The 23,874-nt window shown below is 38.5% G+C and overlaps 1 long non-coding RNA gene across 2 annotated transcripts in view; it reads right to left on the bottom strand.

Moving 5' to 3' along the window:
* LOC309475471 overlaps positions 1-18,485 on the bottom strand; it is a 63,232-nt gene extending 44,747 nt beyond the window's left edge. For both annotated transcript variants that reach the window (XR_014197664.1, XR_014197665.1), the window contains exons 1-2: positions 17,015-18,485; positions 11,285-11,400 (exon numbers count right to left, since the gene is read on the bottom strand). This is a non-coding gene — a long non-coding RNA (uncharacterized lncRNA). The remainder of the gene's footprint in view (positions 1-11,284; positions 11,401-17,014) is intronic.
* Positions 18,486-23,874: the final 5,389 nt, after the last annotated feature.

Raw genomic sequence — 23,874 nt, forward strand, 5'->3', positions numbered from 1 at the left:
TTGAGAAAAAAGAAAAGGCCTCTGTGTGTGATTCCTGTGAACATGATAAAAAAAGGAAGGCCTATTGTGCTTAACGTAGCTTTTTCGGGAATACTCAGCCATCTTCAATGACTAACGCTAATTTGGCTTCATATCAGAACAGTTCTTGGCACACAAAGAAAGGACGTCATTGCTTCACGCAATCCTATGTCAAACAGCGGCTTGGAAATAAAAAGGAGAGCATTTCATTCATATTCGCCTCATTTGCAGGTAAACTAACCAGAAAGTAACATGGAACGAGCTAGTGTGACTGCAAAACGCTTATTACAACGTACAAAAAGCTACATCTATAATACGAAATGCATACACACCTTGTACATCCATGAAAGTACAATCTAAAATATATATAAATAATTACAAAAAATAATAACAAAATCATGCATGAAGAATAAAACTCAACAGAGTTGACACAACACACAAACTGCTGCATAATTATTATGCATTCACGTAGTTATTGTTGAAGCCGCAAGGACATTGCATGCATGCTTAGGATATAAGTGATAGTTGTGTGTGAAAGTATGTAGGCCTACGTGTGTGTGTGCACTTTTGGAAACAAAACAAAAACATTTCTCAATCCTTCGACAGCCCAACAAATAAATGAATCATCACTAACATCAATAAAAAAGTCTCTCTTTTTTTTGCCATCGTAGCCTGGATAAACAAGTGTGGACGACAGACCGATGAATTATGGAAAATGAATTATGTGCGCGCTCCATCCTCATAAAGTCCGCTATGGAAAGTGATATGAAACTATAATGCAAACTTTCAGATTAATCAACAGCTTCCAGTGTTTCTCAGTCAATCAGGATCAAGAACTAAATGTCATGGTATAAACACAGGTAATCAATGCCAATGTCAAGTATTATGATGTAGTGTACATTGTGGTATACAATGCCAAAACACCAAAAATAATCATCCTTTAACAGTTAACAGATGCTGAAATTGACATGCTTTCTCCTAAAAACAAAAATGCAATTTAAAAGTAATTTTTAAGGTATATGGGTTTCACTTTATTTTGATGGTCCCTTTACCACATTCTGTTGACTTTAAGTAACGTTGCACCTACTCTCAGAGTGTTAGTAGAGTATTAGTAGACTGGTAGGGTTAGAATAAGTTTGCATGTACTTGCAAAGTTACTTATAGTCAGTATGTCTGTTGGAGGACCATCAGAATAAAGAGTTAGCAGATATTAAGCAGACAGTAGTTACAAAGTTACTTATAGTCAACAGAATTTTCAAAAGGGACCATCAAAATAAAGTGTTGCCAGAAATATGAAAATTAAATCAGCAGCTCAGAACTGTCAATCATTGTTTATATTTAGACAAATATAATCGGCTTAAAAATAAAAATAAACGTTAGGGACAGTTACCATTGTAATGTTTACAATATTAATAACCAGTTCAACAGGCTTGTCGCAATAAATTCTCTAACTTGCGTAATACATCCAGAGAACAACGCCACACAATTGACCATGCATTTCAGAATGTGTGAAGTGCACTTTGTAAGTGGCAGTTCCCTTTTAAAGTGCTGTGAAAGTTGCATTGTTGGCTTTAGCCATTCATTTTGTCTGTTTTAAGAACAAGGAAATGCAATGTTTTCACAACAGAGAATTTTCCACAAGAAATCGGTCTCAGGATACTACACTGTTTCCTGAATCCTGGACGTCTTGTGCTTGGCTCTGGATGACTTCGAAAAAGCTTTCGGTTTAAAAAAAAAAAAAAAAAAAAAACGGCTGAGTGTTGATCGCTACCCAAAGGGACGCCAGGTGTCTGGTGCTGTCAAACTAGAAAACCCATTTCGAAATCGATCCTTTTTGAAGACCCTTGTAATCAACAACCCTAAGCTTCCAAACACTTCTTAATTTCTTGGTGATAAATTGAGTATGTTAACGCACCGACTTTACATAAACATCACGAATGAAAGCATCACATTTTAACCTTGCATTGTCAACCCTTAATGGGAGACTCTTTGGAAAATATGAGCAAGTTTGGGAATCAAGATTCAACAAATAATCCAATCAAACTCTCCATTGTATACAACCACACACTGTTTAGTCCTTGTAATCCTTTGCTAATGCATTACTAGCTCAAATAGAAGACCTTGATGTATCATTAGTGTCATAGCGAGCCACCGGGAAGCCAGCGTAGACACATGTGCTTACAGTCAAGGCACCTCATCAGCGCGTGTGTTTACACTCGGACCAAAACATTGGCTCTCACGCAGCTGACGGAGCCATGTGTTCCTGCACACGGCACACTGCTATCACCAACTGTGTTTCTACAGACCTCACAAAGGTCAGCAAAACACGGCCAGCTTTGCAATGTCTTGTCCCTCGGCGCCTGGCTATCAACAGGAAACATCTTTCGCAGAACAGGAAGTGCTACTCTCTAATTGGTCCAAAGTGATTCAGTGAGAACCTTTGTTCCACCAATGAGGGCGCAGCTATTTTGGGAGAGGCTATATAAGCAGACTTGCTTCGAGTCAATGCGGCAGAGTTTGGATGAGGTAGTTGGTAGTAGAAGTTTCCTGGTAAACTGGGAACTGAGTAATGCGAAGGGAGTTTGCAAAGGCTTACATACGACAAATCAGTCATAAAGTTAGTGTTGCACAAGACCTTTCATTGCTCATGGCTTACTTGCTAAATCTGGTCTTCTCTCAAACTCCATAGCAAAAGATGTAGAGGAGAACTACTAGTATACCATCCAAACATTGTCACAAGGGCAATACCCTCAAAACTGCATGATTGTATCTTATCTACCCCTAGGTTTCACTTTATTTTAATGGTTCCTTTACCACATTCTGTTGACTTCCATCCTCATAAAGTCCGCTATGGAAAGTGATATGAAACTATAATGCAAACTTTCAGATTAATCAACAGCTTCCAGTGTTTCTCAGTCAATCAGGATCAGTAACTAAATGTCATGGTATAAACACAGGTAATCAATGCCAATGTCAAGTATTATGATGTAGTGTACATTGGGGTATACAATGCTAAAACACCAAAAATAATCATCCTTTAACAGTTAACAGATGCTGAAATTGACATGCTTTCTCCCAAAAACAAAAATGCAATTTAAAAGTAATTTTTAAAGAAATATGGGTTTCACTTTATCTTGATGGTCCCTTTACCACATTCTGTTGACTTTAAGTAACGTTGCACCTACTCGAGTGTTAGTAGAGTATTAGTAGGGGTAGGGTTAGAATAAGTTGACATGTACTTGCAAAGTTACTTATAGTCAGTATAATGTCTGTTGGAGGACCAACACAAAGCAGATATTAAGCAGACAGTTTACTAATACTCTAATGAGAGTTAGTTGTCATGTAGTTGCAAAGTAAAATAAAGTGTTACTGAAATATGAAAATGAAATCAACAGCTCGGAACTGTCAAACAATGTTTATATTTAAACAAATATAATCTGCGTTAAGTGTTACTGCATGTTATTACCTTAATGGCGCATATAAAGTACTAATATGAACCCTATAGAGAACCATTTTAGAGGTAGAGGTACACAAGGGTACTTTTTACGGTACTGCCCCAAAAAGGTACAAATATTACCTTTTTTTTCTGAAAGTCTTCCTTGTGCTCTTAAGTAAAATATGAATAACTACTAGTATAACGTCCAAAAGGATTTAACCTGTATGGTAAAGGCCATAATGTCACTGGGGCAGCACCAAAACAGCATCATTGTACTTTATCTTCCCCTAAAAGGTGCATATTAGTACCTTAGTAGTACATATTAGGTACTATGCATCTTTAAGGTACTAATATTAGGAGTAGATAAGATATAGTGTTTGCTAACAGTGATTTCGTATATAACATTAGCCTACTTCCGTTGACCAAATTAGCACATATTTTCATCAAATGGCACAACAAATGTTTTCATTCGGAAGTAGAGAGTGAGGCTTTTTGCATCAATCAAAGAGCGCTTAAAAAAAGCTCAAGGCATCACAGTCAAATGTGTATACACAAGGCTTTTCAACAAGAGAGTGATTGTAAATACAACACCAGCAATGAGCTTTGAAATCCCTTCATTAGCAAGCTACTAAGGGTCAAGATTACGCCTGGAATGCTTTATCAGTGCTGGGAAATCCAGTGGTTGTCTTATCGGGGGTTGTCTTAAAACACTTACACAAATATAGATTGTGAGAAATCAGGAGCACAAAAGCAGCTTTTATTGAAAATGCACATTACAATTACTTGGCGCCTGTTGCTGCAAACGGCGTGCCTACAACAACAACTATCAACGTTTCCGTAATCAAAACATGGCTACTGGCGCTCCATGGCAGTATTTGCCAATTCCTACCCAGGCTAAATGCAAACACCAACAGTTGAAGTTAATTTAGTTTAAAAAGCAATTTGATTTGTTTAGTACATTTTAAGCTTCTCTATAAACCCTGAAGTCTATGAAATCCGCTGGGCGTGTTAGCAACCGTTTTTCTGTGTGGAAAATGTTTTTCTTCACAATGACAATCAAGTGTTTTCTAGACATATGGATATCTTGCCATGAGCTAACTATTATTTTGTCACATTGAGGAGTCACAGAATTTTCTAAGTGTTGTGGTTACTGATAGAAATGACATACGGCATTTGTCATCGGCTACTGTGACACCTGTTTCTGCGGCTCAACGCTGAAAAGTTGCAGTGTTGTCTGAGAGAGTTGTGTGAGTCATGGTTACTGGTGAAAGTGACGGTTGGTTTGCCGTAGTGGAAAAGCAGTGGTGGAAAATAGGCTTTGCCCTTTTACTTTATTGCTGCACACCTGCACCCAGGAATTTTTACTAGCCTGGCTAAGCCTGAACCTAGCTTAGCATGTCGAGAAGGGTAGCTAGCTTGAAGTGAAACATACATGACCAAGATCTGATCTTTTGTGTGCTTCAATTTCCGGGCAAATACTAAACGATTAAATGTTTATTTGATGTTCCCTTTCTGCGCGTGGGCTAGTCGCCAATCATTGCTACAACAAAATAACAGTGCAAAACTAAATTTTCCAAAGAAAATTGGCAAAGAGTCCAGCTGAAATCGCCATGACATTGGGATCTCTAGATATGGCTCCAGACCCTCATTCAAGGAGGTTTATAAGATTTCTGGACGTTTTATCATCTGTCAGACAAAGAATGTAAGTCTATTCACTTTTAAAAAAGAATAGCACACCCTAATACTGCATCAAGCCACATAAGTCAAGTTAGTGTTCATATCTGTAGCACAAATATACTGTTTTGAAATACTTCAAATCCCTTTTAGTAACACAAACTCTTTTCAATCACTGTCAGGACTACACTGTAACAAATGTGATGATCAATACGTTATGACAACATATATTTTTTACATTGCTTTAACTCATCAAAATTAAGTTAAGTCATTTTCAACTATTCAACTTTCAAGCTATACAAGATTCAACTGATTTTTAAAGTCAGGTTAATGTAACTTAGGTTGAAATGACCCAAATGATCCAAGTTGATTAAAATTTAAGGCAGAAACTTTTCTTTTTTTTTTACAGTGTACGGGGATGAAAAAAACTGTAAAAAGTTACATAAAAAAAAAACACTCTGTTAAGTTACATTAAATAATTTATTCAGTCACATTATTGCTGACAGGCTTTTGGAAGCATGCAAAGTATCCAGAATAAATCCTCAGATTGTGGCTATGTGTCAGCTTTTCCATAGCAAAGACACATCAAAAGGGGTGTTTGGAAAAATAAATAAAGATAATACTGATGTGGGATATGCAGGCAAGAGACACATGGGAACTGGATCCACTAGTTCATGGACTGCCATCAAAGTAGTTCCTGTGATTTGATCAGTTTGTGGTCTGGGAGCTCACCAGTTTATGGATCTGATGAGGCAATTCCTCTCTTAAAATCTGTTTACACCAGTGCCCAATTCTTTCCTCTTGTGTCATAGCTGTCCACCTGCTTAACACTGTGAAGTATGTTCCACCTGTTTTGTTGCCTTTTACAGGGGGGGGCAGGTTAAAGAGATCAGTGTGAAAGCTTTATGAGGGATTTCACAACTGTCTTTTTAAAGGTGTCTCATCTGTGGTTGCATCACCATATTCCAGAAGTCATCGTAGACTACATTCTTTCCATTGCATCAATTTATTGGTTCATTTTCAACTTCAGTTAACTTCACTATATATATACAGTGTATATTCCAAATCTGTGTTAAATGCCATTGCTGTAGTTACATGTAATTGTCATGTAAAGTCCTATGCATAATTCTTAACTTTTTCACTCACTAGAAAACCGGAACTGCATACATTGCTTTAAATCATGCTATTACAAGCACTGCGTGGCCAACCATCAATGAGCAACAGTTCTTAAGAAGAGCAAAAAACATGGTGGAACTTCAAGCTTTAATGCTCTGAAAGTAACATTTCGGTCACACTTTAGATTAGGGTCCAATTCTCACTATTAACTAACCATTAACTATGACTTTTGCCTCAATAAATTCCTAATTACTGCTTATTATTAGTTAGTAAGGTAGTTGTTAAGTTTGGGTATTGGACAGAATTAAGGGATGTAGAATCCCTTGTTGCGACAACCTTGTCCCATGATGTTTGCATGTAGGTCATGCAAAATAAGGCATTAATATGTGCTTTAAAAGTACTAATAAACAGCCAATATCATAATATGCATGCTAATAACAACTACTTAATACTGAGAATTGGACCCTAAACTAAAGTGTTACCAACATTTCTTATTAAAAGCATTTCTTACATGTAAAACGTACGTGCAAAAAAAGAACAATAAGCTAAAATGACATTCCTAAAAATATAATGAGGCGTACCTCAAGGCAACACAGTAAAAAGGTCAGGGTCACATGAAGTAACTGATTTAATTGTAAAGAATGTAATGAAAACTATTTCCTTCTGGGTTTTTGAGGTAGTTGGTTTGGGGGAATGTAGAATTGGACAGCGTCAATGCAGAAGGCTTGAAATTCTGTCTGAAACCAGCGTCATATTCACATTCTGCAACTTTCCATCAAGCAGGAACCCTCAGAGTTTCTTAGAAGGGGAAGTTTGTCATGCGAAGAGTATCTGTCATCAAAGTTGAATGAAAGGACAAAGGGATATTTCCCACTTGAGCAATCCTAAAACAACATCTAAAAAGTTGTATTATCAAACTGTTACACTCTAGATGGCCACGAATCACAGGTTAGCCTCGTCCTCCGATTCTGAGCTGGTTAAGTTCCACACCCTAATGCAGGGTAAAGTGTACCAGTGTTTGGTTGCTTCCAGACCGCATTTATGCACAGATGCACACTTGTTCTTTTGTTTTACAAGGGGGTTGCCATAACGTTAGTACTTGAGTTAGCACTTCTACTAAAACCGCAATGGTGCATGCAGCTAACACTGACCTGATTCTTTGTAAGCAGTGGCAGGTGTGGGATACCAAAGTGGTATGCGCAGCTGCATGAACCTTCTGCTTGGGGTAGAAGCACCTTTCACACACTTGTTACACATTGTGTATCGAGTCAAACCACAGGAATCAAGATGTTTTTGAGTGTTACACATGCTTAGGCTATCTGGATATATTTGAAAATGATGGTTTTGTTTCAAAACATAAAGAAAAAGATGTTTTCAAACTTATCCTGATTAATGTGGACGTAGCATAAATGTCCTTGCAATTTCCAAATCCCAATTAGTAAGGGTTACACTTTATTTTAAGGTTATTGTTACAGTGTAATTATACATTTAAGTACTGAGTAATATTAATTAACTACATGTACTTACTGTAGGGTTAGGGTAGGATTAGGATTTGGTTGAGGGTTAGTTGCATGTAATACTGCATCATTTACTGTTATTACTATGGTAAGTACATGTAACATTTACTATGGTAAGTACATGTAACATGTGTAACAAGGACACTGTAAAATACAGTGTTACCGCTTAGTCATAGTAGCACAACAGAAACCGAACAATCAAAACAGAGTGGGTCTGCCCGAGGACGCAATGGGAGATGGACACCAACCAGAGGAAGATAAAGTGCTGGAATCCACATGATGTAACACTGAGGCATGAAGAGAGGGGGCCCAGATGCTTTTGCAAGGCGCCTGATTTTCGTGTTTGCAGGAAAACCATGGCAACAGAGGGGGAAACCCACCCAGCTGTAGGACTGAGTTGGGCTCCGAGCCCCGGAGTCGACAGAGCGCCGGTGCTCCAATCACAGGCTTTCCCCCTGCGAGCCAAGGCTGGGTTTCATCACCGAAGAGTCCAGGCCTTAATGCACAGCAGATGTGTGGCCAACAGGAGTTGGCAGCTCTTTGACAGCGCTGGATGGAGCAATTCCCCTCCTCCCCTCACTTCTACATCTTCCCCTTAGGAGAATGCTGTGTGCGGGCTAATGTTCGGATCCTCTCAGCATTCTTGGGAACTCGTGATGCTCTCTGTTATAAGAAAACATTCAAGAAAGATTCAACTTTCAGTGCGCGACATGCCGCTTTATCAAACTCCTGGCAGGGGCTTGCGAACACTCCCGCTCGGACGCATTCTTCTGCTATCAATCGTGTAGTTCCAACGCATGAACATTTCATAAAACGTGACATGGAGGTACAGATATACAGCACACGACTCTACACTGCGCCAACCCAATCAGAACTTATCGCTATCATCACGGTTTGGCTGAGGTCGAAAAGCATGCTATCTTCGCATATGGAATGTCTCAAGACAAACGATTCTACCAGGGACTGCCAAATCAGTCAGAGTTAGTACCAGCTAGTGGTAGACTCCTATTGCAAAACCTCCAGCTGTTACCCATAATAATCCATGCTTGTACTTGTGCAAAGGTAATAATATAGTTGCTAAATAAGCATGTGTGTGTACTGCTGGTTTACAAAAATGCAAACTGAACTATGGTAATATTTCCGTAGATTCGTTTACATGTGCTTTAAAAGTTTGATTTCATTTGGAATTAAGCAGTAATTCGCTTTTTTAGAGTTAGTGCGGCTGAAATCATACTATTTCTGTTACTTAGGGCTTTCACACTTGCATTTTTGGTGCACACCTGGGTTCGATTGACACCATAGTTTGGTTTGATTGGATGATGTAAACGCTGTTTTCCGAACTTCTCACCCTTTCCGAACCGTACCCGAGTCTGAATAAAAAGGGTGGTCTGGCGTACGTTCATGTGAACTCTTCACAATTCATGTGAATTGTGGAAGTGACGTATGATTTGATAAAACTGTGAGTTTGTGTGTTCTCACTCCCTTTTCTGGCAAACGTGTCTGACGCACCGCAAGCAGAGAGAAGAAATGGACTCCCACATTCTTTAGAAAATTTGCTGTACATTCGTGGCAGATGGATGCAAGTGCCGTAATCAAAAACCAAAATATAAAAGTGAGGTGAACAACGCTATGCATTTTGCTGCCTTCTCCTGCTTTGTTTACTGCAAATAATGATTGCTGTGATTATTGATCACAACTTAAAATTCAACATTAGGATAAATAATATGTGTTGTTTCAACTTAAAGTATGTGTTCGTGCTTGACTTAAAATATTAAGTTTAGTTAACTTTTGTTTAGTTGGATATTTATGTTATCTCAACATATTTTAAGTTATTATTAATTGCAGCAAAATAATTTACATTGTTGTTACCAACCAACAGGGGAAACAGCTGCTGCTTTGATGACACAAATTCACTCCGTTTCGGACCCAAATAATATAATGTGAACACAATCCAGTGGGGGGCAGGGGAGAGGGGAACAATCTAAAGCCGCATTTCGACCGCAGGGACCAGGGTCTAAATTAAGTTCCGGGTAACAATTTCCCCCTCAGAAAGTCCCTGCTTGTGAGGTAGTACTTTTTCAAAGTTCAGGAACTTTCGGAAGTGGGACTTGGGAGCTGAACATGCTAATTGGTTGAGTTCACGCAGCATTTTGATTGGTTGACTCCACGCAGCATTTTATTTCAACCACCATTTTTAAAAGTCTGTTGCGGTGCGTGCAGTAAGAGTTGTTTGCTATTCGAAATACGAACGTTTAAAAAATACGAACGATGGACCAACAACGAGGTTCTGGCTTTATTAAGCTTATATGCGGAGGACGAAATCCAGCGGGAATTGGAAAGTCGCACGCAGTCCTACGTCAACGGACTAATTTGCCTAATCTTCACGTTACTTTAGACTGCGATGGATAATTTCGGTGGAAACGCGGCTATACTGGGGTTCGGATCAGGCAATCAAACCAAGTGTGAAAGCACCCTAATTGTTTCTATACCGAGATCAATACCAGCTAACTAGCCCATACTGTCCAGCCAAACACTGTGTGGGTGGTTAGCATGAGCCATTTAGTATAGATGCCGTAAACTGTAACATTTTGCTGCCAACATTTTTTCTTTTGGGGCTGAAATAGAAATTAAATAGACTTGCATTTTTCCATCTGCTTAGCAGCCATCAAATCATATACTTCTGGATTATAGAAGTCCCATTATAGCAGAGCAACTCCCATTGAGATGAATGGGAATAGTTTTCTACAGGTATTTAAGACAACATTGGTTGGGACGCTCAAACAAACAGAGAAACATTGAAAGCAGGGTTTACAGACTTCTGGGAAATGAACCTATACAAATGGCTTACTTATAGTATACATTACCATATATACCAGGGATAGGCAACTCCGGTCCTGGAGGGCCACTGTCCTGCAGAGTTTAGCTCCAACCCTAATTAAGCACACCTGAACAAGGCAATCAATGCTTTCAGGATTACTAGATAGATACAGACAGGTGAGTTTTTATCAGGGCTGAAGCTAAACTCTGCAGGACAGTGGCCCTCCAGGACCGAAGTTGCCTATCCCTGATATATACTATGGCGTTAAACGGAGTGAGATCACCGCCTACAAAAATTTACATTTTGTAATATTCCCATTTTTTTCTGCTCAGTTCCCTGTAGTCCGAGAATACAGCATAATTGAGGGTCTAAACGGCATGAACTTCTACTTCACAGTAACATCACAGAAAACAGCAGGTGCTGCTGACTGAATGAAACCACTAATCAGCACTTTGCAATAAAGTCTTGTTTCATTTCTGCAGCACTCACATCGACTCATTGAAAAGGTCTAACCACTCAACACAAGTCTTAGTATGTGTGTATATAGTGCGTACAAAACCTTCACGGCAGTTTGCGATGTTTATCAATCGTGACGTGGTGAAGCAAAAGGGAAAATGGAGGTTGAGCTCTTAGTGAATTGGGTTTTAGGCAGAACCGCTTTGAGAAATGCTTGTTTTTCTGCATGACTGTGGATTGAGATCTTACCACAGAGGAGATTCACAGTGTCACCATGCTTCCAGAGAGACACCAACATCTGTCAGGCCCACTTCCTTCCAAAATAATGTCCATCCACACAGACACAAGCCACCAAAACAAACGCTCTAAAGAAAACAAAAGAGATTGTGTTTCATTTCATCCAATCGTGCAAGCAGATGAACATTGATAAACATTTAACATCTCATATTGCTGCTTCGATATCAAAGCTAAAAGAACAAAAATCATAAAATCACAATGAAACAACAGCTTTCATGTTCAGGCTATACAAAACATGCCTTTGTCTTCAAGCTAAATCATGTTTCCCTCACACACTACTTCCAATGGAAAGAGTCTGAAACTTCTGTCCTTTAAGGCCCTGTTTATTAAAGGTGCAGTAAGCGATTTCTGAAAAATTGTTGATATTTGAAATCACCAAAACATACACCCCTTTCCAAAAGGATCACACCCCTATCTTGATAGCTCCGCCCACAAATTCACTACCACGCTATGCGCTTTTAAGATGCGTTTTGGTTGGATCAGTAGACGAGGGAAACTTTCGACCTTCTGTCTTGATTTCTTCGAGGCGAGGGTTTATGGGTGGGTAAATGTATGAGGTTTTCAAATCTTTCAATCTAATGGATGAAATAAGCTCGCGCAATTTACATATTAACGTGACTGTAGACGAAGGAAAAACACACAGAGAGCATCAGCTTTGGTTTCAGCTCTGACAGACGCAAGGCCACGACGAACGTGGTGAATACGTGTTAGAAATCAGGAATGTTGAGAGAACAATGTGCTTGGTAAGTTTTTTGTAAGTTTAAATCCTGTCGGGCTAGCGCTCTTCTCATAATGTTTACACATTAGGTCAGTAGGTGGAGAATAGTTTTTTTGGCTGTTCGAACACATTCGACCACAAGTGTCTACACTACAAAAGTAATCCGGTTAAATGCGTTTTCGACTACCTCTGGAAGTGGCAGAAAGTGGACAAGATCAAAACGTCTAAGACCCCGTTTACACCTGTGTTTAGCATCGTCCACTTGTGATTAAATTGACCAGTATCCCAATAGTGAACCAAGTGAACCCACTTTCCTGTGCATTCACACTGTACCTCGACCCTTTTTGGAACCTAGTAATACATTTCCGTCTCAATATTTTCCCTTTCCACTTGCTCCTTCAGGCTGAAATGGTCCAAATTAAACCACCTGGCCTTTATTTTTTATAAGAAAACAGAAGAGCTTTAAGGAATGTGTTTGTAATTGACAAGCATTTTCAATATATTAATCTTCTCATTCCTAATCTAGTGAAATGTTGTCAGTAGATTTGAATAGGTGTTTGGCAGCAGGAAGAAACTAATAAGTGAAATAAAGCAGATGCAACTGAAGTAAACCACAATAACTTTAAGCATGTAGGACAGTTACTGTATATAGTATGAACTACTCTGAGACCACTGAAATAAAGCATGAAACAAAGCATTTCAGATTTCATTTAGATGAATTGTGCAGCCCTATTTAAAAGTAACAAATACAGTACATGGGAATGAGTGTTATTTTACATATGTGTACCAGCTCTGTTAGAGGCCCTATTGACAGGAATGGGTGTTTCCGTACATACGTTAGCACCGCTGTTGGTTACAATCTGTTTGGTTATAATGGGTGTAAGAGACGTTCAGAAGAAGAACGGACTTCAGATATCTGCAAACGCAAAGTGAAAGGGAAGTGGTTACAATTCAAAAGGAAAACACACATACACACCTGCTTTCACTTACATTTTGAAGGAAAACAAAGCCTTATCATTGGTTGAAATCTGAAGCTTGACAGCAGAGTCGTAAGATTTCACTAAATCTCGAGCCAGAGCAAATATAAACAAAAAAGGCTGAGGAAAAACAGGAAGCACTCAACGTCTAGTATTAATTGAAAAACTTGCCAAGATTGTAATGGTTATGCACATTATAGGACAATTAAATTCACTATTTAATAAAGACAAAAATACAAAGTGCACTTTTCTTGAAGATGAATATGTTTGTATTTTAAAACTCTTTGGATGGTGAGGTTAATATCTTCACATTAAAGGCAGATATATAAAATGAACAAAGTTGATGGATCAGATAATTAACATTTTGAAAATGAAGATTGTCCACTTCACTGGTCCTCATCACGATGATCCAGTTTTACGAGCTTTGAGTTTCTGCCAGATGTTTTCTCTGAGATAAGGCGACCACAGTGACCATGGAGGAATTCATCTCGGCTTAAGTTCAACTTGTGCACAAGTTAGTTCAGCAGGAACATGCTCCACTGTAATCTCACTGCACTTACACAAGGCTAAAAACATGCATTTTCTTGACGCAACAAAACCAACATCAGCCTATAAACATCTGGTGTTGCTAAGCAACTACACTGTGAATCTAAAAACATTCCATGCTCACATGGGCAACTTATTACTATGTTGTGCAGGCACTTGGATGCTGACATAATTACCAAGCGAATGAAAGACATAAGCTCTGGCCCTGATGTAAGAGAAAAGCATATGATCCCACATAAACAGTCCGAGCCAAACATTTTGAAAGCGTTACATCAACGTTAGCATAAGCAGAACCGCCTGCTGGGAGCTAAAAGTGCAGATTATAAGCACAAGGTTTAAAAACACAAAGGTTCCAAAAGGGGGTTTCCACCCCAAAGAACCTTTCAATTCTTAAAAGAAACATAAATCTAAAGAACCGTTATCCACAATAAATAACTTTTTGGGTAATAGGATGTTAAATGTTCTTCATGGAACCATAAACCTTTATTTTTAAGTGATATGAATAATATCAAGCTTGCGTTTTCTACCTTCCTTCTTCTAACAGTTAAACGGAAGCAATTACCGCTTCTGAAAGTCACCACGTTTCCGAGGGAGTATAAAAGGTCCACATCTGTGCACGTTTCATTAGTGCAGTGAGCAATTTCAGACACTTTCTGTTGCCGAATCATCTTATTGTGTGATATTGTGAGTCATTCAGTCACAGCTTCAGTTACTTGAATGACTTGGTGACTTTTCACCGATTTTCTTTGCGGAAACATCTTCCTCTTCTGATCTTCTGAAGAGAATATCAAAAAATACACTTTGTGTTCTGTTTGATGTCCCATCACGCAGACGCTTAATTACGGTGTAATCACAGATCAGGGGACAGTCGGCTCGGGGCAGGAAGGCACTGTCAAACCCCAGATAAGTGGGACCTGCGTATTCAAAGCCCAAACCCCCCGAGAGAGGCCACGCTAGCGGTTTGAGGCCATTATATCGAGACGTTGATCTGAGCTGTAATAAGTGGCTGCAAGTGCCTTGAGGTCCCGACCGACCCCCCATCTAGCTGACGTGTAATTACTGCACTAATAAAACAGCTATTGGGTTTAAAGACACATGGCCGCCTGGTGCTTGCACGTGGAACACCCAGCTAGACCCTCCGCCGCTCTAGCCTTCACATCAACCCCTGTAACTTGTAGGCCATTAGTGGTATTGCTGAACAAATGGCTGCATACAGTTGTGACACACCGACACTGTAAAAATGGAGTTTGTAGATGTTCAAAAAATGAAGGTAAACAGTTTGCATATAGCTTTTGAATATTGATTTTTTTAAATGTCATGACTGACCATAAGGTCAAGCTGCAATGACTTAAAGGGGAACATGGCAAGTGTAGCCATTTCTTCGCTGATTTTCCCTTTTATTGTCGCGTGTTTTCTCAACGAGCTCCCCCTACTGCTGTGGGCCGTGTATTTCACAACACTGTAGTAAAAAATCTCTCTTGCGGCACCCTCATCCCCCTTTCTACCGCTGCTCATGTGCATTTGTTATTATGGGAGCCGGCCAACTTTATCGTGTGGAGCTATGTCTACCGAGGTGGGTAATACATCATACACAGTATCATGTGGCGTGTGTGTTTATGTTGAATTGCCATACAGCAGTTTGTGTTTCTCGCTCGTTCTCGCTTCTCACGAGACTTCATATTTCCAACTTACCAGGACGTTAGTCCCCATGTTGCAAGGTTGGTTTTCCGCCGGGGAACGCTGGGGGGTGCGGGGAAAGTCACCATTCTCACCAGAACAGGTTATTTAACCATCCAAATGATTTATAAACAGATTTATTAAGTTGAAATAGTTGCCAAGTTCCCCTTTAAAACCTGACGACATTGCAAAAATGAAATATTTAGATTAATTCAAAAAAAATTCTAACCACAAAAAGAGTTTAGATAATAAAAATACCATACGATAAAATAAAATAAAAATAGGATAAAACAAATTAGATAAATGAGATGATAAAATAAAAATACAAAAAATAAATAGAAATAATAATAAAATTAAATCTAAAAAATTAAATACAAAATAGGACAAAATAAAATGAGAAAAAATATTTAAGAAATTGACAAATTAAAATAAAATACAGGAAAAAAATATACAGGAAAAAATAAGATATAAATACGGATTTTTTTTAATAAGAAATAACTATATATATATATATATATAAACTATATATATATATATATAAACAAGATAATAAAATGATACAATAAGGTTAAATAAAACAAAGATTAAAAAATGTATTAGAAATTAGATTTTTTTTAAAACAGTAAAAAAGTAAATACAATAAAGTAATAAAAAAAAAAGTTCTGAGGATAAACATCTTATAGAGCAAAATATGTGTCTAAGAAAACACCAGATATAAAAACACAAAATACCTTAAAGGGATACTCCACTTTTTTTGGAAATAGGCTCATTTTACAACTCCCCCAGAGTTAAACAGTTGAGTCTTACCGTTTTCGAATCCATTCAGCCGAACTCCGGGTCTGGCGGTACCACTTTTAACATAGCTTAGCATAGATCATTGAATCGGACAGAACCATTAGCATCTCTCTCAAAAAAATGACCAAAGAGTTTCGATATTTTTCCTATTTAAAACTTGACTCTTCTGTAGTTACATCGTGTACTAAGACCGACGGAAAATGAAAAGTTTGATATGTAATGATATGACGCAGCGCCTGAAAATATTCCCCAGTTCGGTAGCTTCCAACGTGACCGGGACTAAATTTGTCAAACCTATTAGACCTATTTTCAGGCGCTGCGTCATATCATTACTCCTGCTGGACTCATGGTACGGCAGCAAAGTTTCTTGATTATTACGCAGGAATGAGAGTATAGTTCCTAGCCATATCAGCCTAGAAAATCGCAACTTTTCATTTTCCGTCGGTCTTAGTACACGATGTAACTACAGAAGAGTCAAGTTTTAAATAGGAAAAATATCGAAACTCTTTAGTCATTTTTTTGAGAGAGATGCTAATGGTCCTGTCCGATTCAATGATCTATGCTAAGCTATGCTAAAAGTGGTACCGCCAGACCCGGAGTTCAGCTGAATGGATTCGAAAACGGTAAGACTCAACTGTTTAACTCTGGGGGAGTTGTAAAATTAGCCTATTTCCAAAAAAAGTGGAGTATCCCTTTAAAATGCGACACACAACCCTCAACACTAAACACACGATTGGCAACAACCAACTAATATGTTCTTTTTAAGTAGAGAAACAAGATCATCCTGACATCAGAAGACAATATGTTCCTTAACATGACAACAAACTCAACAACAGTGTGAATAAAAATAGCAAACATTCAATGGGGCCATATTAATTATTCACGCCCTAGTGCATGATGGGAAGTGAGTGAAGGGGACTGAACCACTGAACCTTTTTTTCAGTGCTAAAAAGCATTAATCCAACTCACCTGCTGTCTGATGTGATTTTCTACTGCAGCACTTTGCTGTTAGCCTCCGAGCTAATTCCTCGTGTTGTTTACGCTTTTACGCAGCACGCCTGGTATCACGGTTGATCTACTGAAGGTTCATTATTTTAAATATTACAGGCAACACCATTATACATTATGCAAACATTGCTCCTCAGATGAAGTGAGATAGAAGTGAATTCAAAGAATACAAAAGCACATCAGGCCTTTATGCAAACCACAGAGGAAGTGTTTATCATTTTACTCCTCCTTGTTATTTATCATACTTTTATTTCCTTCACATTCAAAGTATAAGCTTGGAGAATGGAAGTGTTTTGCAACAAATCCCTTACAGAAACCCAAACCAGATGAGTTCTCTGACACAACAAGACGACAAAAAGCATGATCATGTTTCCATTGTCTTACAAAGGTGACAAAAATTGACATTAGCATCTCTCTGAGAGTGTGCAGCTTTGGGTGTGGGGCACATGGTTGCTACGAGAGCTGGTCTGTACTGAAACTTGGTGCGGTTTAACAGACCACACATCCTGTAGATGCACAAGCTGAAAACCCTCGCTCATACACACACACACACACACACTACGCAGCGAGTGCACCAGGCTGAAGTGTGAACCAATGGTACAGGGAGGCCTAGTCTATCTGATCAAGCATTGTGCAAAACCACAAATGGTATACCTGGCTCACACTAAAAATGAAAAACACAGCTTTAAAAGAGCTCGATCTGTTTACTACACCCCGTCAGCTTTTCGTGAGAATCAAACTGTCACACATATGCTTCACTGAGAGGCTTTATCCAACTGATTCCAAAAAAACATGAGTCAAAATATGTGAATAGGTGATAACTGTTAACCGCTATCTAATGTGATGAAGCATGATGCACCCTTTTTTCTTCTATTGTCATGATTTGGTTTCCTTTTAATGCTCGTGCATGTGAAGCTTTATTAATGTGATTGAGAAATCTCAAAGATGGATAACAATGCGTAAGAACTCCTTTTAGAGCGTGCAAATGCCCTGTTTGTTTGAAATCAAGCGGGAACACAAATGGACCCACCTCGATGGATGTTAGAGTGCGGTTCCAACAACTTTTGGTAGTCGAATTGAGGTCGTCACTTTCGCAAAGCATCACCTCGTTCCTCTATATCCTTGAAATGCACCATTCCCACACTGCAAACAAGTTTTTTTCCCCAGTATTTTCCAGTAAAAGAATCTAAAAATCCTTAAAACAAGATACATTTATTTGCAAAGCAACACTGCATAAGATATTAAGACTTGTTGCATACTTTAACTAGTTTTAATGATTTTCTGATTTTGTTTTACTGAAAAAAGTTATTTTGGTAGATTGAGGTCATCACTTTTGCAAAGCATTGCGTCAATCCTCTACATCCTTGAAACGCACCATACCCACAATGCATAAAAATCCTTAAAAATGCAGAAAAGCAGAACAGTGGAATGCAAAAACACGTTCGGTGTGAATGGCCCCTTAAGGGTGTTTATGCAGTAAAGAACTGAGCACTGGGTGTTAAAAAATACATACAAACAGTTTAGAGGGCGTGGAAAAGCACTGTATGTTTGAAGTGGGGAACACCGATTTAGAATTCTGAAAGCACAATTTGACCCACGTTTGGAGAACCTGATTTCACCAGGTACAACATGTTCCTGGATTAACGGCTTTGTTGATCCTGAAACTACATTCCAATCAACCAATCAGATGTATGGGACAAGCTTACAGCTGATGTCAAGTTTAGGCTTACAGCAAGGGTTAGGTGCTTCTACATCAGTGTTATTCTGCAACAACTTTTAGTCGCCGGATTGACCTTCACTTATGCGAAGCCTTGCGTCGATCCATACTTGCTTGCACACAGTTCCTACACGGCAAATAAGTATTTTCCAGTTTTATATTCCAATAAAAGCATCTAAAAATCAATTGAATTGAGAAGCAACACATGCAATCCATGAAAACAAGTCTTTATAGATTATGCAAAGTTATTTACCTTGTTTTGAACTTTTGTTTGCACAAAAAAATGTTTCCATTTTTACATTCCAATAAAAGGAATTTTTTTTTTAAAGGACGAATTTACTTTAAAAGCAACACTCTGTAAGATAGAACGAATTTTTAAAAATATTTTTACTGGAAAACAAGTTTTAAAAAACTCGAGACGATGACGAGATGACACCAAGGTCATACGATCAACGATAACTGTGACTATGACAACATGCAATATCGCTGAGGAAAAAAGACTAGATTAAAATGTAGGTGTAAAATAAAAACTTTACCAAAAAAAAAAAAGAGAAGACAAAATATTACAGACTCTTCAAAGCAAATGTCAAGAGTTAAAATCCACCAGAGCTTTTCTGTTAAAAAAGATGCATCTGCCATAAGAACTTTACTTATTCCTTGCAATCTGGCAACTCTCTGGACTGCAGAAATGCCACCAATGATCCGAAAACACAGACAAATAAAATAATCAAGATTATTAATTTAAACATTACGCAGAATGATGGAAATGTTTCCTTGACTAAAAGGCCCAGATGTTTAGTCAACTAAAACTTGACTAAACAAAAACACAAGGTTGCCAAAATATGACAAATCTAAAAAGTACATTTGACACAAGACTAAGAACAAAATGGCTGACGAAATTAACACTACCTTGCAGCACCTTCCGTAAAGAACCTTTTTCTAATAAATAATCTTAAATTGCCTTTTTGCAGACCAAAAACCTTCTTTGTTTCATTATAGGTTCTTCAGATGGTTGTATGTATCGTTTGATAACAGAGTATCAAGTGCGTCTTCTGCAGTGGTTTTCAATCCTGGTCCTGGTGAACCACAAGGCCTGATTTATATCATCAGCTCTTTAGTAGAGCAGAGATATCCAAAAAGTGCATTTCTCAGTAAGAGCTGGAACTTTTTAAGTTTAAACCATATTTTTGTTTACATTGTTGAAAATGTTCGATAAGGGATGCCCATCGGTACATGCCCATTAGATATTGAATCAGTCCAAAAAACGTCAGTCAATGAAGAGAATATTTAAAAACACAAGCCTTGGCATGTCGTCTTTCAAACAGAGCATGCCTCAACAACAATCCTGGAAAATCATCAGGAATGGCCTGGGAGAAAAACCGCAGAACTTGCTGTTCCCCAGCGCACGATTGTGCACGAAGAGTTTATGTTGCCTGAGAGCTATTATTCATGTGAGGCGAATGTGTGTCACTACGTTCTGATGGGAGGGAAAGACATACCACACTGCATTCCTACATAGGACATAGAAACTAGGCAAGACAGTAAACATGAATGGTGGCACACAATGTACTTTAATTGAACTTAATAAACGGTTCGCAAGGCGCCAACGGACAAATAGCCTAGTGTTTGGGCACATAACGTGCACATATTTAATTCGTAACACGTACCTTTATCATGAAAACATTGTTGATATTTCTGTACTTTAGTAACTTCTACAGTACGAGTAACCTTGAGGGTCATGTGACTCAGGAATGTCTGGCGAATTTGTGGTTTGGGCCTTCCATTTTAGGTGTATACATGACATTACAGTCACAACATAGACGAACGGAGTTCAAAGCCGGAATAGAAAGGGACCTGTGTGTAACTGCAGGCTGGTGTATTTACGCAGCTGGCAAGATTTAAGGAAACGCGGACACGTTTGTGGTCAGGCTGGCGTATAAAAACTCGCCTGGTTTTAGAGACTCAACTCTCTATTGTAACTCCCTCGCTTTCTTTGTCCATAATTCCTACTTCTGCATAAAAAGGAACTGGATTTTGGCAGCCCACCATGGCAATTCCTGTGGCTTTAAGACTTATAACAGTGAAACAGGGAGATGTTGAAATTACACGAACGCTGCCAGGTTCGACTGCAAAACATTTCAACCCAAGCTTATAATTTCCCAATCCGCCGTCTCTGGATTCATCACTCACAACACAATTCTGTAATGTTCTCATGGTATCACTTTGACGAGGAGTAAAAGAAAAGTTGCTTGGAGATTAATTGAAATCGCACATGACTTCAATTTATGTTTTGGTCAAGCTACAGCTGTGACCGGTCTAAAGTATGAGATTGGACGTAGTCCGTTTTCTCCAAGGGCCGCAGAATCAACACCATATCAAACCCTGGAAACATTTTGAGGCCGTAAAATAACAAAAATTAGGAACATGCTATCCAGAAGCCACTGATAGGTTTGTCGTTACATTTTCACAGCCAAAATGGACCACTTAGGAGGTCGTCTGGACATTGTAAGGGAGAGAAAAAAAAAGTTTCTTGATTAATTGCTGTAAACATCTTCACTGCAAACATATTTCACAGCCAACTTCGCAAATTGCTCTCATAACGCACGACCTGCATGATGTCAAGTGTTAACAGGCTATAAATTGGCCGCCTCTCAGGAGAATTACCAAACCAATTAAATCCACATGAACCGACCGAAAAAAAAAAACAGAATTGGAAAAACTCCCCCCACGGAATACGATCTATCTTGCGCTGTCAACTCCTCCTCCATCCTAGAGGAGATGAATGCTACGACGAGATGTTTATGAAACTCCTTGTTGATGTTGACCTGAGAATATACAGACATGCATTTCTGAGTGTCGTCGGTAAACAAATTGGTTTTGAAAGTGTTTTAGCTGCAGTCTACACCAGGGTGGTACTTAAAATCAATGTGAATTTGTTTGCAAACTCATAATGTGGAGTATTTCCAAATGAAAAAAAGAATGTATGGCAGGACTTGAAAGTGATAGGATGGGACGGAGAAATGTGAGCATTAAGAGGAAGTCAGATTGAATGTTAATAGCCATTTTGTTATTTGTAAACTTTTACTCATTAGTATTCTTAAGTATTGGTACATAACCATTATTGTACATTTGGATATATGCTGCAACATAGCAGGCCTATATATATATATATGAATGAAGACAAAACTGAAATTCTTATTGTGGGCCCAAAACATGAGTGAGATCCCTTAGCCCTACAATCTAAGAAAGAAGTAAAGAGCCTAGGTGTCATTTTGGACTGTGACCTGAATTTTAAGTCTCATATTAATCAAGTGACAAAAACATGTTTTTATCATCTGAGAAATATAGCTAAGATTCGTCCTTTTTTATCTTTGGATGATGCTAAGAAACTCATTCATGCGCTATTATTGTAATCTTCTCTCATCTTGATTCTTGTAATGCTATATACACTGGCCTACCTAAGGGCTCTATAGCAAAGTTACAATTGATACAAAATGCAGCAGCCAGAGTACTAATGAAATTAAAAAGGAGAGAACATATTACACCGGTTTTAATGGAATTACATTGGTTACCAGTTCATCAAAGGATCGATTTTAAGGGTAACCCTAACCCTAACCCTTTCTTTTAAACTCAACACAATCTGGCACCTTTATACATTTCAGACTGTCTGTCAAGATATGTTCCAAATCATAGATTAAGATCCTCTAATGCTAATCTTCCGGCACATTATATAGTTATTCATAAACGATCAGATGGTGCTTCTTTTAGCCACTATGCTCCAAAAATGTGGAATTCTTTACCAAATGAAATGAAAGAGGCTACTAGCATTCATATTTTTAAAAGGCAGGTTAAGACATACCCTTTTAAAATTGCTTATCAGTACACTAATATTATTATGTGAAGTTGTGTATAAGTCTCTTATTTTATCTGTTATTTATATATATTATATTGACATTGTGTGAATTTGTTTTTATGCTTGTGAAGAACTTTGCGTTGCATTCCATGTATGAAAAGTGCTATACAAATAAATGTTTATTATTATTATTATTATTATATATACACATACTGTACACATACTGTACATGCATAGGCTCTTTCTTAGGAGGACTTACTTATGTGGTTGTGGAGGTACATTAGACAAAAATATTGGGAAACACTGATTAAGGAGAAATAAATACTGTTAGTGGCAGCATGACACACAAATTATTTCAGTTTGAGTTCATCATTAATCTAGAAAGTTCAAAAAAACCCTCCCTCTCAGATGACCACTTGCTCCACTGAAATCTAATCACACAAATATGTGGCATGATTTTAACTCTTTTTCCTTTTGAGTCAGTGCCTGGTCATCACAACGCTATCCTTCCCTGATTGGCTCTGAAGAGCCCGGCATGAAGGCAGGAAGCCGAGCCAGGCTTGCTTCCTGAGCGTCCGAGAGAGGAAGCCCTGTGATAGGCGGGAGGGAGTGGGGTTAAAAATAGTTGCGTATATAAAGGCCTGCTCAGAATCCCATTCCGTCTCAAACTCTCACTCGCGCACTTTCTGGCAGGACTCTCGGTTTCCTTCTCTCTCGAAAGCAGGGCCTAGGGCAGCCACAACGCCGTCCCGCTGTGAAGAAAGAGCAGGTGTTTCCCAGGGTTTGACTCAAGCAGCAAACTATGCATTACACTGGATAACCAAAGCAAGAAAAAGAAAAAAAACTTTTTCCAAATAAATGCTTGATGCCGAGCGGGTTACTTGAGCTCAGTTCACACGCAAAGCATAATATATTTTCCAAAACTACAGATCGTTTAAAAGGAAAAGTGAATGGTTATCTATTGGCAGTCGCATCACAAGTTGATAAACTGATAAGAATCAAAGATACCAACACAGATATGTGGGATACAACACATAAACAGATACAAATCAAGAGGAATTTCTCTATATCTCTTTGTCAGAACAGAACTATAATAAGCATATATAGTTCATCGTGCCAAGCAACAAGACAGCATACAGGCCTGTATACATAAAGTAAAGGTTCAGAAAGGGGGTTTTCTTTTCGCAACAATGCCATAGAGAAGAATCATTTTTGGTTCCCCAAAGAACCCTTCAGTGAACAGTTCTTAAA

The sequence above is a fragment of the Leuciscus leuciscus genome (assembly GCF_965113295.1).
Source record: "Leuciscus leuciscus genome assembly, chromosome: 15".
NCBI classification, from domain to species: domain Eukaryota; kingdom Metazoa; phylum Chordata; class Actinopteri; order Cypriniformes; family Leuciscidae; genus Leuciscus; species Leuciscus leuciscus.